Consider the following 16558-nt stretch of genomic DNA (forward strand, 5'->3'; position numbering starts at 1 on the left):
TTAATATCGTTACGATAAACGGTTACATGCGTGTAGTCACGGGCGAGTAAAATACTAGTTTGAACGGTAAAATGCGATTTTTCTCTCTCCTTTCTCTTCTCGCGAGCAAATCGTTCGAGCCCCTTACTCGCGTTTCCTCTTTTTCAACCCTTTCTGTTTCTCCCGCTGTCAGGAAAATGGAAAATCGAACAACTTCAGATCAGAAGAGGACAAAATAGTACTTTACCCGGCTACGTTGTTTGTTTGTTTTGTTTCCTAGGTTCGAATAAGGTTTCTTCCGTTCCCCTCTCGTCCGCTGATTACATTACATACGTGTTACATGTACGTGTATAGGCCTACGGAAATTACTTTGATTGTACCTAATTTAGAATTATGCACAGGCCATACATTACACACCTAATAATACTCGTAACAATGGTACTTCGTCCCCGTAAATTTTCTCGCGTCTCGCCTCAACCACCATTTTGTCGCTTCGTAGTTCCTTGTCTCGTTAATATCGTGTACGTATCGTGTAAAACCCCATGTAATTGACAATTAGTTTAATGTGTTAACATCCTTTTTCTTCTTCTGTTTCTTTCTTCTTATTATTCTTCTTCTTCTTTCTCGCTTTCTTCATCTGCTTCTTATTTTTCTTCTTCATCTTCTTCTTCGTCTTCGTTTTCAGTCATTCAAGGTACAGTTGTACAATATACGGCATGTATACAGATATATACGTATATAAGCGAGGTATGCGTATATATTTGTGTACACAATAACAATATGTTAAACTATCGGAAGTAGGCACACGCATACCGAAAGTATTTACATTGCCCACTGGAGTCGGCGTGAGCAAGAAGTGGACGTTGCAGCTAAACTCTGTGTATGCACATCGATAAGAATCATTTGCTTGGGCGACTCGAACAGGGATCTGTTGCCTTGCTACTAATCCTCGATTATTTCAATGAAATTTTGTGAAACGATAAATTCTGTTTTGTATAACATATGTGTTCGCGTTTATAGCTGCTGTGGATATTCGGAGATTTATTGCGGAATTACAAAACTGTGGATAAAATTCCATAAAATGATTAATTTAATATTAATTTCAAACAGAATTGATTCTGTGATGTATTGAAATAATTCTAAGCAAATTATCTTTCTTACAGTTGATTGAATATCTACTGTTAGAATAAGAATTATTTTTGTTGTAAAATAAACGTAGACCAAACGTCGATGAATTTCACTGAAATGGCTGAGGACCAGAAGCTTCTTGCACAATAAAATTGAAACTTGAGATATTAATAAATTACCAGTTCAGAAATTTATTAATATTATGAGTTTCTAAGCTATTGTCCAAGAGGTTACAGATTTGAAGCTTTCCTTGTACACTATGGTCGAAGAAAGAATCGACTTATGATGGTGGAACTTATCAGTTATCCTCGACTACTCATATTGAAAAACTCAAACGTCATAATGTCATGTACTATATTTTAAATAGATAATCAGTTCTAATCAAATTTAATACTTTTTTAAATGCTGTGGTAATCAGCAAAGTAACATAGCTAAGTGTCTTCATATAAAAACTGTTTAACAATCTGTTAAATATAAATATGTTTCACGATCATTACAGTAACAAATATCGATGGTCTTTGAGTTAAATGAAATCAGTAAGAGAAATGTAATTGTATTTTATAACAACGTTTTAATGAAGATATGTACCTGTTTAAGGTACTTTCTGGCATGCAAGGGTTAAAGGATGTGTTACTAGGCGGTGAAATAGAGAAGTGTGTGCGGAGTGCTTTATTTCCGGCAGTCTAAGCTCCATTCATTCAATAAGGTGCTCATTCATTATTCGTAGCTATTCAGTTACGTTTCTGCCTACAGCGCCGTGAATTTCTCGTGTTCACGAGAACACATGGAAGCAGAAATTCTTCGGAACATGACGCAGCTTGCTCATACTGAAACCTGTTGCGATACGTCGATCACCAAATGTCATAAAACTGTGTTTTAACTTCTCAATTCTGAAAATTTTATTTATTAACTTATTATTTATGAACCCTTTGCGAAGGAAGATTCTCTAAAGTATACAGAACCTTCTGCAGATTCTGCCAAATTAGATACTGAATGCTTATAATAGAGAATAAGGAAACTATGTATTCATTTCTTGTTGTTTGAATAATAAAATCATTTGTCTGCTATTTAGTATTACGAAAATGAAAGTTAGATCTCGACAAAATGTCGACATTCGTCAAAGGGTGAAAATATAATTTTAAAAGCTTTAAAAATTAAAAATTTAATTTCAAACATTTACTAATTAACTTTACTAAAAAGCTCTACTGATTAACTTATTACTTATCAAAATTTAGTCTTAAAAATTATCTTACTCATTCTTTAAAATCTCTGATTTAGGAGAAACGTTTATACAAAGTATAAACATATAATTTATAACATAGTTTATGACAACTCAATACTGGAAGCACGTATTGCAACTTGTATCGCAAAATTTTCTCGAAAAGACAAGACTGTCTCACTGATCCAATATACTGGCACACTGCATCGTTCTTGATCTATATCGCAAAATTTTCTTGAAATGATAAGACTTTCTCACTGATCCAATATGTTAGTACATTGCATGGTTCTTGATCTGTATCGCAAAATTTTCTTGAAAAGACGCTAAGACTTTTTCAGTAATCCGATATATTGGGAGATTTCATCGTCCTTGATCTATATCGCAAAATTGTCTTAAAAAGACGACAAGACTTTCTCACTAATCCAATATATTGGCACACTGCATCGTTCTGCGTCGTATGAACGCAGCTTAAGACTCGGGACACGCATCGGAACATGATCCTCTGTGTGTACACTACTTAAGGGGTAGAATGGCACACAGCCTTCCATCTTCTCGCGCGAGTAGAGCAATTAGAACAGGCTGTAATTCTCGGTAGACCTGCAGTGGGTAATTCTGGGAACAGGTATGTACATGAGCTGGCTTGTACTGAACGATTTTGTGGGAGGAGGTGTCGGGAGAAGGGAGGGGAAATGCGAGGACAACCCACAGAGAAATCGACACGTGATTAGGGACAGGATTTATGATTAGAAAGGGAAGGAATGTGATTTGATTGTAATGGATGTTTGAGTGAGGAGGGAGATACATGTAACCAGAGGAACAAGAAATTTAATCCTCGGTTTTCTTATCAAATTCAGATCAGGTAACATATTTTCGGTTGGAAAACATCATAAATATCACAATTGGTATTTAACAGGACTACCGAGTATTCAATGCGATTAATATGTAGTCCCTATGAAAATTGTAAGAATAGACTATTTTCAGTTTCTTCGGATATCAATTGTAGTATTCAAGTGAACATATTTATTTTCAAGATCATTTCGATAATTCAATGCCTTTAAGATATCAGTTATTACGAAACAAAAACATCGAAACCAGTTTGATTGGATTAAAACGTTGATTTCCAGGTAACAATAATTTTGTTCGATCTGGATAATTGAAGATTTTCATTGAAAGTGTCGTGCGTTTAGTGCGAAAGCCTCAACCATGGGATTATGGCGGGGTTAAGGAACTTGCTTCAAGGCAATGGAAACTTCACAAGTCCTGGCTTATCCGTTGAACTAAATCTTTCATTATTATTTTCATAGGTATCATTAAAAATTTAAAGACACTCTGTCTTTCCCCTGTTTTAGTAGTTGTTACTGAAAATATCTCATATTATACATATATCTGCTGAACTAAGTATTCCAAATAAATAATAAATTGAAAGTAGTTATGAATCGTGAATCACATTTTTAAAGCACTAACAGCAGCGACAAATAATGAATATTTATCCATACAATAATACCTCCTTTTTTATTAAAAAGGATATAATTTCTAGTATCTAATTTAGCACCACGTTAAAAATTATTTATCACCTACAGCAATCGCCGATTTTCACTTGTGCGAAGTTGAAAACAGGAGACAAGCTCCTCCCATTTAATCAAGTAGTAGAAATAATCTCCTCCCATTTCAGCAAGCAGTGGGGATAAGCCCCTCCCATTTGAGCTAGTAGTGGGGATAAGTTCCCCCCATTTAATCAAGTAGTGGGGATAAGCTCCACCCACCAAAGTAGTGGAAATTACGCATCGTTTCTTTCTTCGACTCAACAACAAGCGGGAAGAATCGAATCAACAGAAACAGTGCATTGTCGCGCACGAACGCATGCAATAAATAATTCTATCTTACTGTGCAAGCGTCAAAGAAGTTTCTTGAAACAAACGACAAACTTAATCGACCGAAACGAACGAAATTCAGTTTCAGTTTACCTTATCTTTACTCAATTAATCCGGAACGAATTCACCGATTAATTATCATCCATAATTGAATTATGGAGATCATAATTGAACTGTGAATTATAATTACAAGATTGATCATAATTATAATTCACCTAGTGAATATATTGGTCTACGAACGAATTGGTCCTTGCACGGTACTAGTGGGCGGGGTTCACGCCCACGGAAAAACTCGAAACTCCGATTCACTCGTCTACGGGGCGGCGTATACGCTTATCGACGCGCGACACAAATCGTTATCTCCGTTCGATAAAAAATATACATGTAATCGCGAGCGCAGTACGGACGTGAAAGCTCATTAGTTACACAATAGCGAACGTTAGAATATTAGAATTCTCGAAGCTCACTGGTCAGGCGTTAACCTCCTGTACGCAGCGATCTAGGGGAATGTAAAAAAATTATCATACATATTGTACAGTGTGGGGAACGAAAACCAGGAGTCGCCTGACGTTATCGCTAAATAGAAACGGCGGTGGTGCAGTGGCATAAACGGCTCGTTTTAATCGAGAAACTTCGCAATTACAGTCACACTGCAATCTGTAAGCGATGCCTGAGATTTTATTTCTTTAATATAAATATTACTTGAAAATTTCCTTCATCGGCGCGACTTAACAAAAGACTTCAAACATTTTTGTCTAATTTACATTTAGTAAAATTTTACATTTTACATTAATCATTCCGACAGAATAAGATAATGAAATAAAGAACAAACGCAGGAGAGCTTTTAGATTGAAAATTGATTGAAAACATTTGTAATTACTCTACATTGATTATTTCAATAGAATAAGTGACAATGTGAAATAACAATGTAAAGAATAAACGCAGAGAAGCTTTCAGATCAAAGATTGATTAAACATCATTTAAAATTTTCGAAAGAGAAAACTTCGAATGATTCAAGCTATTTTCATGGTGAACTTTTCTTGGGGCACCTCGGTTACGCCACTGCGTCCCACGGAAGTCCCTCGACTTCGTTACAAATACAAAACGTAGCAGCGCAGTAACAATCGGAGCTTTTGGTATGTAGTTTTGTCGAAAACGTCCTATAAAAGGAAGTTCAGCGGTTACACCGAGTGTGTGTATAAATGCCGACGCGTGTATACATAGAATCCCGCGGCGGTGGTTACTTACATAGTTGTGTGTCTCACCTATAAACATTGTAGACAGCGTTTATACGTACACGTACGTAAAAACTAAAGCCGATAAAAGTTCTCTTTCTCGCGCTACGCTTAACTAGGGTTAGCCGTTCGGCATCGACCGTTCGTTTGAACTTTACGATCTAGGAATTCTACGCACGGAGAGGTCGTTGTTGACGCGGACATACAGTTTGTAGCCGACGTAGTCGTGGTCTACGGTACGTACGGCAGCACCATCCGTCAATCGGGCAGCTAAAGTCGAGTGCGAAGCGAGAGGAAACGTTCGCTTCTAACTCAAACGGAATCATCGGATTAACGTTTCTTTGTTCTGCTTGTACACAGGTTACGCCAGTTCATCGGGGAGACCTTTTAGAAGTAGATAAAAAGAAGAGAGAAGGAATTTCTAAAATATAATGTAAGAAAGATATTATAAGATCGAATCTATATAATTATAATATAATATTATAAGAAATAATCTTATAACGATTATAAGAATGAAAGAAAGAATCGACTTATGATGGTGGAACTTATCAGTTATCCTCGAATACTCATAGTTACGAGTACCAAATAATTCAAGGATGTTTAAAATGCTTGATGCTAGATTTACTGACATTTACAGTAGTTTGTTCTGTTGTTCTTAGAAAAATTGTTGTTCAAATAGATCTTAGAAATTAGAGGTTTAAGAGTAGACAATTAGGATACATATTTGTGTAATTTAATGAAAATCGGCTCATTTACCAAATAATGCTTATAAGTTTCAATATGAGTCAAATTGACTCGTTCCGTAAATCTAATGTTAACACATAGGTAAGTTAGTGAAATATATTGAAAAACTCAAACATCATATTGTTATGTAATGTATTTTAAATAGATAATCAGTTCTAATCAAATTTCATATTTTTCGATAAAGATACATGGCTCAGAGTAATAGTGGTCGAACTCGTATTTCCAAGTTATTAAGTGTTACATCCGACTTACTCGTCTCGAATCAGAAACTAATCAACTTAGGATAACGCTGTAATTACTGACCAGGTGCGCGAGCAATCCGAAATCTTGCTAACTTTTATCTTGGTCATCATAAAACATTTAAAAAAAATCCCGAAACCGTAAAGACCAAACAAATAGTTATAAATCACGACGATGACGAAACGAACCTAGACTTTCGACAATTTTCCACTCTAAAACAGGAAATATACACTCTCGACCAATGGCAACACACAACTTTCTTCCACTCAAGAATGCAATTGACTAATCCTAAAAAACTCAAGTTTACATAGAATAAGACGCTACGAAACCTATCGAAACCTAACTTTGTACAAAAATCCTCAAAATCCGTAGTACTTAATTGATCCAAGAATATTTTACTAAGTTTCCTCGAGGAGCCAGAAATAATTACACCACTATTATCCTGAGCTAATGTGTTCTGTTTGACCTTGTTTCTGAGTCGCGTCTAGTCAGACGGGAGATAGTAGGAAGAGAATTTTTACAGAATAAAAATACAAGTTTCTACGACAGACATTGAAATATGTTAGTAAATAGATAGATGGAGTTTCAGGAATACCAACATAAAACTAGCTATAACCCAAAAAAGGATCGAATTGGGTTTGTATAAACTCTTTTTAGTGTGTAGAACCCACCGCCAAGAGGCCTCCCCGATAAACTGGGACACCCTGTACATTACTGTAGGATATTCGGTTGAGTAATAAGTTAGAGTTGATTTTTCGGAATTTCAGTTCCCTCCGAGGTACAGGATAAATGAAATTGTTGTCCCTTCGGTACAGTAAATGTTGTCGCTTATATTTATTCGGTTAAGACTTAGCTAATATTATTCAACGTTCCTCCGTGGACCTTTCGAGATCTGTGTATGTATGTCTGCAAGCGATGAGATCGATGGATGGTAAATGTTTCCTTTCGCGCGTCGCGATTCTGCTTGTAAATGAAGTGAGATGGGTGACATTCTTGTTACTTCTATGTTTATTTTTATTCACGTTTTAGTCAATTCCTACATTCCCCCAGCGGGAGAGTACATTATTAGTGATCGATTATTTACTTCCTGAGTATCGTTAGTGACAATAGACTCTTAACATCGTTAAACCTGGTCTACGTTTTAGTGTACACATAGATGCGAGAAACAAAATCGTAATATCAATTTCGTGTGTCGTGAAAAATGTTCGCGGCGAGCTTCCTTTCAGAAACGTCCACTCCTGATAGGTTAGCTCCCTGGAGCCATGAATGTTCGTTCCTTTACACCCTGTACATTAGTTTCATCGGCTTCGAGAGGTTTCAAGCTAAGCTACTGCGTATCTCGAATATTTTCGAATAAATCAGAGATCAAACGAAACCAACAGACGTCACGCCCAAGTTTATTTATTATATGAAATGAATGTAACTAAAATTCGAACGGGTGACAGGATTAATAGAAACGGCGAAACGCGGCGCGGCCAATTTCCGCGGGGACGGGGTATCCGGTGCCCCCTGCGCGCTCCAAATGAAATTCAGAACTCAATAAAACATGATACTCCAGTGGCGCAGTACTGAAAAACGAGGGGACAGGTAATCCGTGTATTTCCGAATAAAAAATCGAGATTTGCCACGGTGAATGAACTTTGAAACACCATTAGAGAGCCCGCGTATCGCGTTCCGCCATCTGACAGAATTTATGCATCGCGTCAAATAAAAAACGCGAATAGAGTGCGCCGTGGAACGAGCAATGAATCAACACGTTTTTCTCCATTTTTCAAATGAATCTTCGAGAAAGCCAAAACTAACTTATTACTCAATGCGTTCGTCGATTAAAGTGACACCTCCGGAGATGTTAACAGTTCGGATCCACTGATCAGCATCTTCTGAGGTTGAAACCACTTCTGCAAGAACTGAAACGCTTCTAACAAACGCGTTAAGGAATATTTCGTTCTAATCATGTTATTCAAGGGAATTAATTAGAAAAGAAGTTTCTTATATTCCTTTTCTACCGCAGGGCTGGCACATTCCGTACACATTTTCGTTCACTAGTGACAAAAAGGTTCGACAGACCGAAAGATTAACGCGATGTAGATACTTCTAACACTTTCAAGCGAGTCCATCTAACTCTACGACCCTTTTTTTTTTAGAATTTCCGTGTGTGGCTTCGGCGTTGGTCCACTTTAGTACGTTATTATCACGTTGGTTTTCTCTTCGCGTTTCATCTACATTTTTTTCTTTTTTTTTTAAACAACTTTTTATTTTCTCCGGTTTCCTTAAATCCTCCTGCGTCCTTATCTACGAACCTGAGAATCCCGGTCGCAGGTGAAACACGGTCGAATGATCGATGTCTTAGAATCACGAGCCGCTGCACGCGGTCGGTCCGGAAATCGCAGTCATCGACGTCTAATTTTCGTTGATTTCGCGCGTTAGTCTCGCTCTCCCGGATCGTCGTTGCTGACGCATCTTGTCCGAGTACATTAGCTACGTCTAAGTGCCTCTCCTCTCCCCGTTTTCCTTTTCAACATTTAGTTTCAGTTTTCCTGCCGCGCGAACTCCGACGTGGGCGAATTACTTTCGGAGTCCTGCCCAGGGAATACGGATAGATAGCTAACAGTTTCATCCCTTTGCAATCCTGCGTCCGAATCATCACTCAATTTTCTATCCATAATTAGCTGTTCCTACTTCCATTGTAATCATTCGTAACATTGCAACCATATCACAACGAAACTTTAATCCCCCAATATTCTCCAACCCATAATCGAACTATATCCACCCTTTACACGAATTGTGAGTTTCCAAACATTCAATTTTATATCCATAATTAGCTGTTCCTTCTTCCACTATACTGATTCGTAACATCACAACCATATCATAAAAAACTTTAATCTTTCTTAAATCTTCTCTAATCCATAATCAAACTACCATATCCCTTTACTCAGATGAATGTTTAAATTTCTAAAAACTCTTAAAGAAATTCAATTATACACCCAAGTCTTAAATACTAAATAAAAGGAAAATCACTTGTCATGCGAATGACTGAATCATTCTTCCGCAGCTTTCGATTTTCGAAAGCAAAGCTCGCAGTCGCCATTGCGTCGGCACTCAAGCGCAAAGGGCTAGATTATAAATTCAACAACAACGACGCGAGTTTCATAGCGAAGAGTACGGTTTACACCGTGAATGGTTAGAATATGGAAAATCAATTAGACCCTGAAAGCCTCGGACGGTCCTCGCCCGGGGACCCTCGCATAAAAATGGCCGCCTTAATATCCCGGCTCGCCCAGTCTCGCCGAAACGACGCATCCATGAAACTTCGTCGGGGAAGTTCCTTTGTTCGAGGGAAACTCGAGCCCCTAATGTGTGGTCAGAAAGATTCCTAGCAGGAATTGGAAGTTAGCCGACGTTGTTTCTTCGTCGTGCACGGCCGAACTTCCTCGGCGGCGCGGATAAAAGGAAAGTTAGCCGTTCACCTTTTCCACGTGAAGGTGGCCGTGAGCGGGTGAAATTTTAATTTTCAATCGATAACAGGTTCGAAGAGCGGTTTCCGCGCGGAACACAGCGGTGCCGCGTGTCGATTATTTAGCGGAAATTTTCGAACGATACAGTGTGGACATAACCTCGAAATTCGAGTATTCGCGTAGCGAAGGTTGAAGGTTAAATGTGTTGCTGAGTAACCGTTATACGAAATGATTTTTACTTGGAAAGTAACAACTTTGTACGAATAAATCCCGTTTCTCTGTTTATTGGACTCGGAACCGAATGTCAAAGTATTCATTGACGTTGGGAAAACTTGATAATATCCCTGTAATGTAGACAAGAATATAACCACCATGCGTTTTGTATCACTCATACTTTTCAAGTTGAGTTTTGTCCAGAAAACAGCATTAACATTGCATTACAGACGAAGAATACGCAATTACCTTTGCACTCCGAACATGTTCAATACCTTAACCAGTTGACTGCGTTCAACAACTATACACGTCACCTAAAAACTCGAAATCATACTATCTTTCCAACGATGAATTCTTTATTCTCAAATAAACATGTACTTCTTCTCCATTTTGCTCTAGTTTTTCGTTAGAACATATTCTAGATGCATTCATACTGTGTGTGATGAGTATACACTTCATTCTTTAATTTCCGAACTAAATTCTACAAGTAATGCGGATGTCATTATGAAGAACCAACAGAGTGCAAGGGGTTAAACTTTCTAAAACAGCAAGTAACATCGGCAATATTGTTGCCCGCGTCATGAAAGTCAAATGAAACTACGCCGACCCAAGATGATTGTTCCTCTCGAAGAAAGCCGAGACGGATGATCTCCTTCTGCTACCGGAGCATCCCGCGCGTGCCGTTTTCCCATCGATCGTGAGGCTGCATCCGGTTCAATTTATGAACCGAGCGATTCGGGGTTCCCCGGTAAGCTGTTGGAAAGTTAATTGGGAGAATCGGCGAGAGAATCTTCGGGGAAGTTGGGATTTACGCGGGAAGTTGTGTGAAGCGGGCATAACTCGGACATATCCTTAACAAATGCGATCATTGATTTCTGAATTACGATAAATCATACCTACTCGATAGAAAAATGTGAAATCAATTCTTAATTAACACGTTAAATACCACGGAGGTCACCGGTGACCTCAAATCTCAAATCAAATTATTATAGTTTACTCAATTAACACTAGAGCTACCTTACCAGTAATAGTTGGCATCTTAAAAGCATTGAATATTTGAAATGATTTTGGAAATAAATCATTTCATTGGAATTCTGTATCAAATATCGAAAGAAACTGAAAGTGATCTATTGTTATAATTTTTATAGGGATTACATATTAATCATACTAACCCTTTGGGCTCGACATCAGTGTTATTCACAAGTGTGCTTCTTTTTCAAGATATTTTCCCAATAGATTATATTAATATTTCCAATATTATTAGTAAGAAAGATCATTTACACTGCTCTCTACAAATTATCAGTTTCTTCAAATGCATTTCAAACAAGATATCGTAATAATACAGAGTTGTCCAGGAGAAAATGCAATAGAAATTCAGAGTGCAAAGGATGAAATGCTCGGTAGTTCTACTGTTAATACTGATCACGAAAAAAAGCTGGTACGATATGAAACAGAATAATTGTCAGTCGAGTCGGATTTCTCGGACAAGTGGTACAGTGTCGAAATCGCTTTCTCCGGTGTCGGCCAGACAAAGGGTAACTTGTGCGTGCAGCTAACGATGAACGGGTAGAGCGACAATGAAGGTTTCGACGCGGAATGTCAACCGGGTCTCGTTCGAATGGCCTGCTTAGTCAACATCATCCGCTCGTCGAACTGACGGGGTAGCATCCATCAACTTCCGGCCGAAATTCTGATCGGATTTCACGGCGAAAAGCGTTTCGGTCGTGCGAGCCCACTGCTGGAAGGGAACATCCGGACAAGCACGATGAGTTATGACGAGAACCACGCCCCAGACTCTGGTATTTGCTTTCGAGACCTCGGGCTAACCGATCGTTTCTTTTGGATCCAGACACTGTTCATTCATTGCCGCTGTGCCTTGCGGTTGCGACACAAAGCGCAAGTCAGAAGATTAACCCTGTACGATCGGCACATTTGTTTGGCGATAATACCAACTAGTCGAAGCAAATATATATATATATATATATATATATATTTTCAAAGTTATTTTTCTATAGGTGGTTTATAATAAATATATGGGTATTAAAAATTTGTAGAAATTAATGTGCTTTGTTAAATAGAAATACTGTAAAGAATAATAAATACAATACCTGTCGATCGTAAAAAACACTACTCAGAAAAAACGAGCATGCCATATTGGCGACATCGATTTTGAAAACAAATGTTAACCCTTTGCATTCGAAAGTCTTTTGCTAGAAACATTCAACTTTCTTTGATAAAATATAAACGATGTTTATTGCAACTAATTTAACTAATTTAATCGATAAAGTAAGGGACGAAAGTATTTTACTTGGATATTTGACACAGTGATGCATTGCATAAAGTTCGATATTAAACATCAAACTTTATAATTTTATCGTATCGAATCAAATGGTAACTAAGAGCCATTTTTTGAGTGCAAAGGGTTGATAATTGTGAAATGAAGAAACCAGATATAACTCGTTTTAACCCGTCTAGCAGTTTTAGTGTTAATATCTTCAAAGATATTTGCTTTTTATTTATACCGTGTAAAGTATAATTAACCAGAATTGGACAGAAATGGAAGTAATATTTGAAAAAGTATTCCTACGGTGATGCGCGACATATTTTCAGGAAAAATTAGTTCCACGTTTCCGTCGATGTGTAGCTATAGTTCAGCGTTAAATGAGATTTAACGAGCTTCGAATAAGATTTTTGTCAGGATAGTTCCTCGACCAGCGACAGAGTGCTAGCTCGCAGTGTTTCCGCAGCTCTCAACATCAGCGTGACACTGCTTGGCAGTAAGAGGAAGGAGAGTATTGACTTTGCAGGTGCCAACAGGGTTGTTCGCTACTCTGGTTCAATGCTGTAGATAAAGAAAAAGATCGTCGGAGGACAAAGAACAATGTGTAGGAAGAGTGAATGAACCAACGAAAGACAAAGTGAAGGAATAATAGAAATAAGGTGCAGGTAATTATAAGCCTATAGTGAAAGACGAAGCTACAAGAATAATATAATCTACGACAGAATTGGGAGAATAATGAAGGGAAAGCAGGGAAAGTGTTAATGATCGAATATCACAATTAATAGTGATATAATAGAATAATGACTATAATTAACGGTAAACCAAATCAATTTAATCGACTACGAATTTTCTGGATTTATAGCATTCACTTTCTCCAAATGAAATAGAGATGAAACATTTTCATCAGAACGCAAGACAGTTTTTCATCAAGTTTTTCATTAAGAATATAATCAAAGATAAATCGAATCAACTGAGTTAATCGACTGCGAATTTTCTGGGTTTATAACATTCACTTTCTTCAAATTAAACACAGACAAAACATTTTCACCAGAACGTAAGACAATTTTTCATCAAGTTTCATCTGTATGAACTTTGTTTCTTTTCGATCCTAGTTCCTATAGATTACCGCATTGTACTCGATACTCTCAAAAATACCCGCAGTCTAATTACAACGCAATTAATAGAAGCGAAGGAGATTTGTGATAAGCTTCTACCAGGCCCTACTGCTTCGAAATCCGGATTCCCCTGTGCAAAGGACTATCATATTTCAATATCGTTGCAATTAGATTAATTAGGCCAGCGATGTGCAGCTTCAGTAACAATGTATATGATGCTACTGATGTAATACCCGAATTCTACGTAATCCTTGTCGTAACACGTCACAGTTCTCACGATAAGTAATCATCGTAAGCATTAATTGGAATAGTCGTGACCGTGAAGATGCAGTTAATGAACTGCAAATTTTATGTAGTCACGGTAACCTCGAATTTATGGGACACAATTGAACGGAAATGTTAATGAAACCCAAGAGATGACAGGATTTTACATTTTCTCCGATAATAATTTGAACAGAAAGAATTGAAGAATTACAATTTCTGATTTTCAAATTGCATAAAAATCTGTTTTACGGACGAGAGAAAATTATAGAATTTAATCCGAATGCTTGTTCAGTAGCTGTAACTTTCAATTGTGAGTCAATTTATCTAAATTCCCAATTTTAAACCTCCATTTACATCATAGATTTTTACCAATTGAAATGGAACACTCTGTATACCCAAAATTCCACAGAAAAAACTAATAAGCCTAAATTTTTAAATGTTCCTTTCGCAAATTAGAAATGGAAAGTGAGAAATGTAATTTGCAGTATAATAAATGTAGAGAGAGTTTATTCGATCTGACTCTCACTCTACATAATAAATTTCAGTAAAAAGAAGCTTTGTTTATCTTAATTCTTAAGAATAAAAGAAATAAAGAAAAGGATCATATTATTCACTATTCAAGTAATGATCCAATAAAATGAAATCCTGCTTGCTGAATACGTTGACCGCCACGAGAATATTCAGCGTCCTGTATATTACTTATTCTTCTGACAATGGTATTAAAATAGTATTTTAATAAATAGTATTAAAATTAATTATCAATGATTCGGTAACATTAAAACCACCGAGCAATTACTATGACTTATCCCCAATTTTTTATAAAAACTAAACTAACACGTTTTCTGAGATTCGAAAGGTCTCCTAATTGTGTATCTGATACGAATACACAAATTTCATTAAACATCTCTCTCACAATTTAAATATTTGTCCTGTCTTATAGTTTCAATGTGAAGGTACACTATTATTTAGTTACTTATGTTACTATACATTTTTACTCGATGTCAATATTCTTCTTGTAATTATTTTCAAGTAATTTGAAAGCTCCAGTCGTCGATGATCACCATGGCGATCAACGTGTTAACAATCCTTCTGTTTTCCCTTTTAAATTTAAATTTCTTTTGAAAGCTAGTCAGATCAATGCGTGGATCATCTAATTTATTAAGCAAGCGTTAACGACGAGAACACGGCAACGCCGCCGCAGGTTCGCACAGTTGCACTAATTGTGCGGCTCGCTCTACAAATGTCGGAATGCGGAAGATCTGACAGTAGGCCCCCATTATTACAATGGTGCCTGAAATTAACGCCGCGATTGTTAGCGTAATAACACCGCTCTGTGATAACCTGTCCCGGAATAGGGTGTAACACGGTGCATCGGTTGCGTAAGGTCGAATATCATAACGAAGCCTCATCAGATTCTGACAATAGCGGGGAAAAAACGGTCTCGCCGAAACAAAGGGTACTCTGTTCCTTGTTTGTCGGATGAATATCCGAGTTGAGAGAGTTTGTTCAATGAGGTGTGCTTGAGAATTACCCAAGTAATTAGCTATTTATGTCCTGATTGGTGTTATCTCATCATTGATCTCGTAGTTTTGTTGTGTGTCTTTTAACACTAAACGTATCCTTCCGTTCCTGAATATGTATTTCTCCCTGAAATCAAAGAGAGCCAGGAACAGCTGCTTTCTAGGTATAATTCAAGGTTTTCAGTGAAAGAAATAAGTTCAGCAATAATAATAGGAATTAACACTTAAGCTGTCAGCCATAAGCAAAGATTCGTGTGGTAATTTTCCTTTATCTGTAGAGTGTTTTCTGGCTTTCCAGTAATTTAAAATTTTTGTGGTACCTATGTGCAGTATTCGAGGCGAAAGAGTTGAGGTGCGAATGCACTAGTATCTTCCGAAATTTTTTTCTAATAGTGAGCATAATAAATTCTCTTGGAAATAATAATACAGTTAAATAAAATGAAATAATATAGAATAAAATAAAATAATATGAAATAACATAGAATAAAATAAAATGAAATAATGTAAACTAAAATGAAATAATAAAAAGTGAAATAAAATAAAATGAAATGAAATAATATAAAGTGAAATAAAATAAAATAAAATGAAATAATATAAAATCAAATAAAATAAAATAGAAGTTCAAACACTTTCACGAGACACTATCCGAAAAATCAGTCGCAGATTGTTAACTACCGTATCTGCACCTTGAATTCCATCGTTCCTCGCAGCGAGCGTTCGCGAAATGGATCTACAAGAATTTTACTCTCGAGAGCGGCCAGCAGATAAATTATTTTTATCGGGTGGCCGAGATTTCCCGCGGCCGGTCCGCGCCGCCTGCCCTCGGATTTAATCGACGTAAACGAAAAACGTGGTTACGTCGTGCTGGAGAACGTTAGATGCCGGAAAAAACCTCTCGTTTTCTTCCTCCGGGGTTCGGATTCATCGGGCGCCGTTTGTAACTGCGAGTTTCAATCACGATTGGGATATTTACGCGGACCGGCAGTAAAATCGATATTTTTTTTCACTGAAGCCCGGATTAAAAGCGATCCCGTTCCGCTGCGAGCGAAATGTTTGAAGAGACACGTGGAATAATAGGTCGCGTTCGCTTATGCAACGTCAATATTAACTGTACAGAGTTAATTGGTAAATTAACTGGAAAGTCAGCGAAATTCTATTCATTTCTTCCTGTCTTTGTTCTTGTCAAGTGATTATTACTTGTTAAAGGGGAAAGAATCCTTGTATACCGAACTTGATATATTAAGTAAGAATAGGAAATCATTTTTCGAATATTCTGTGCATTTAGAATGTTTCC

Source organism: Nomia melanderi, chromosome 3 (assembly GCF_051020985.1).
Source record: "Nomia melanderi isolate GNS246 chromosome 3, iyNomMela1, whole genome shotgun sequence".
NCBI lineage: Eukaryota > Metazoa > Arthropoda > Insecta > Hymenoptera > Halictidae > Nomia > Nomia melanderi.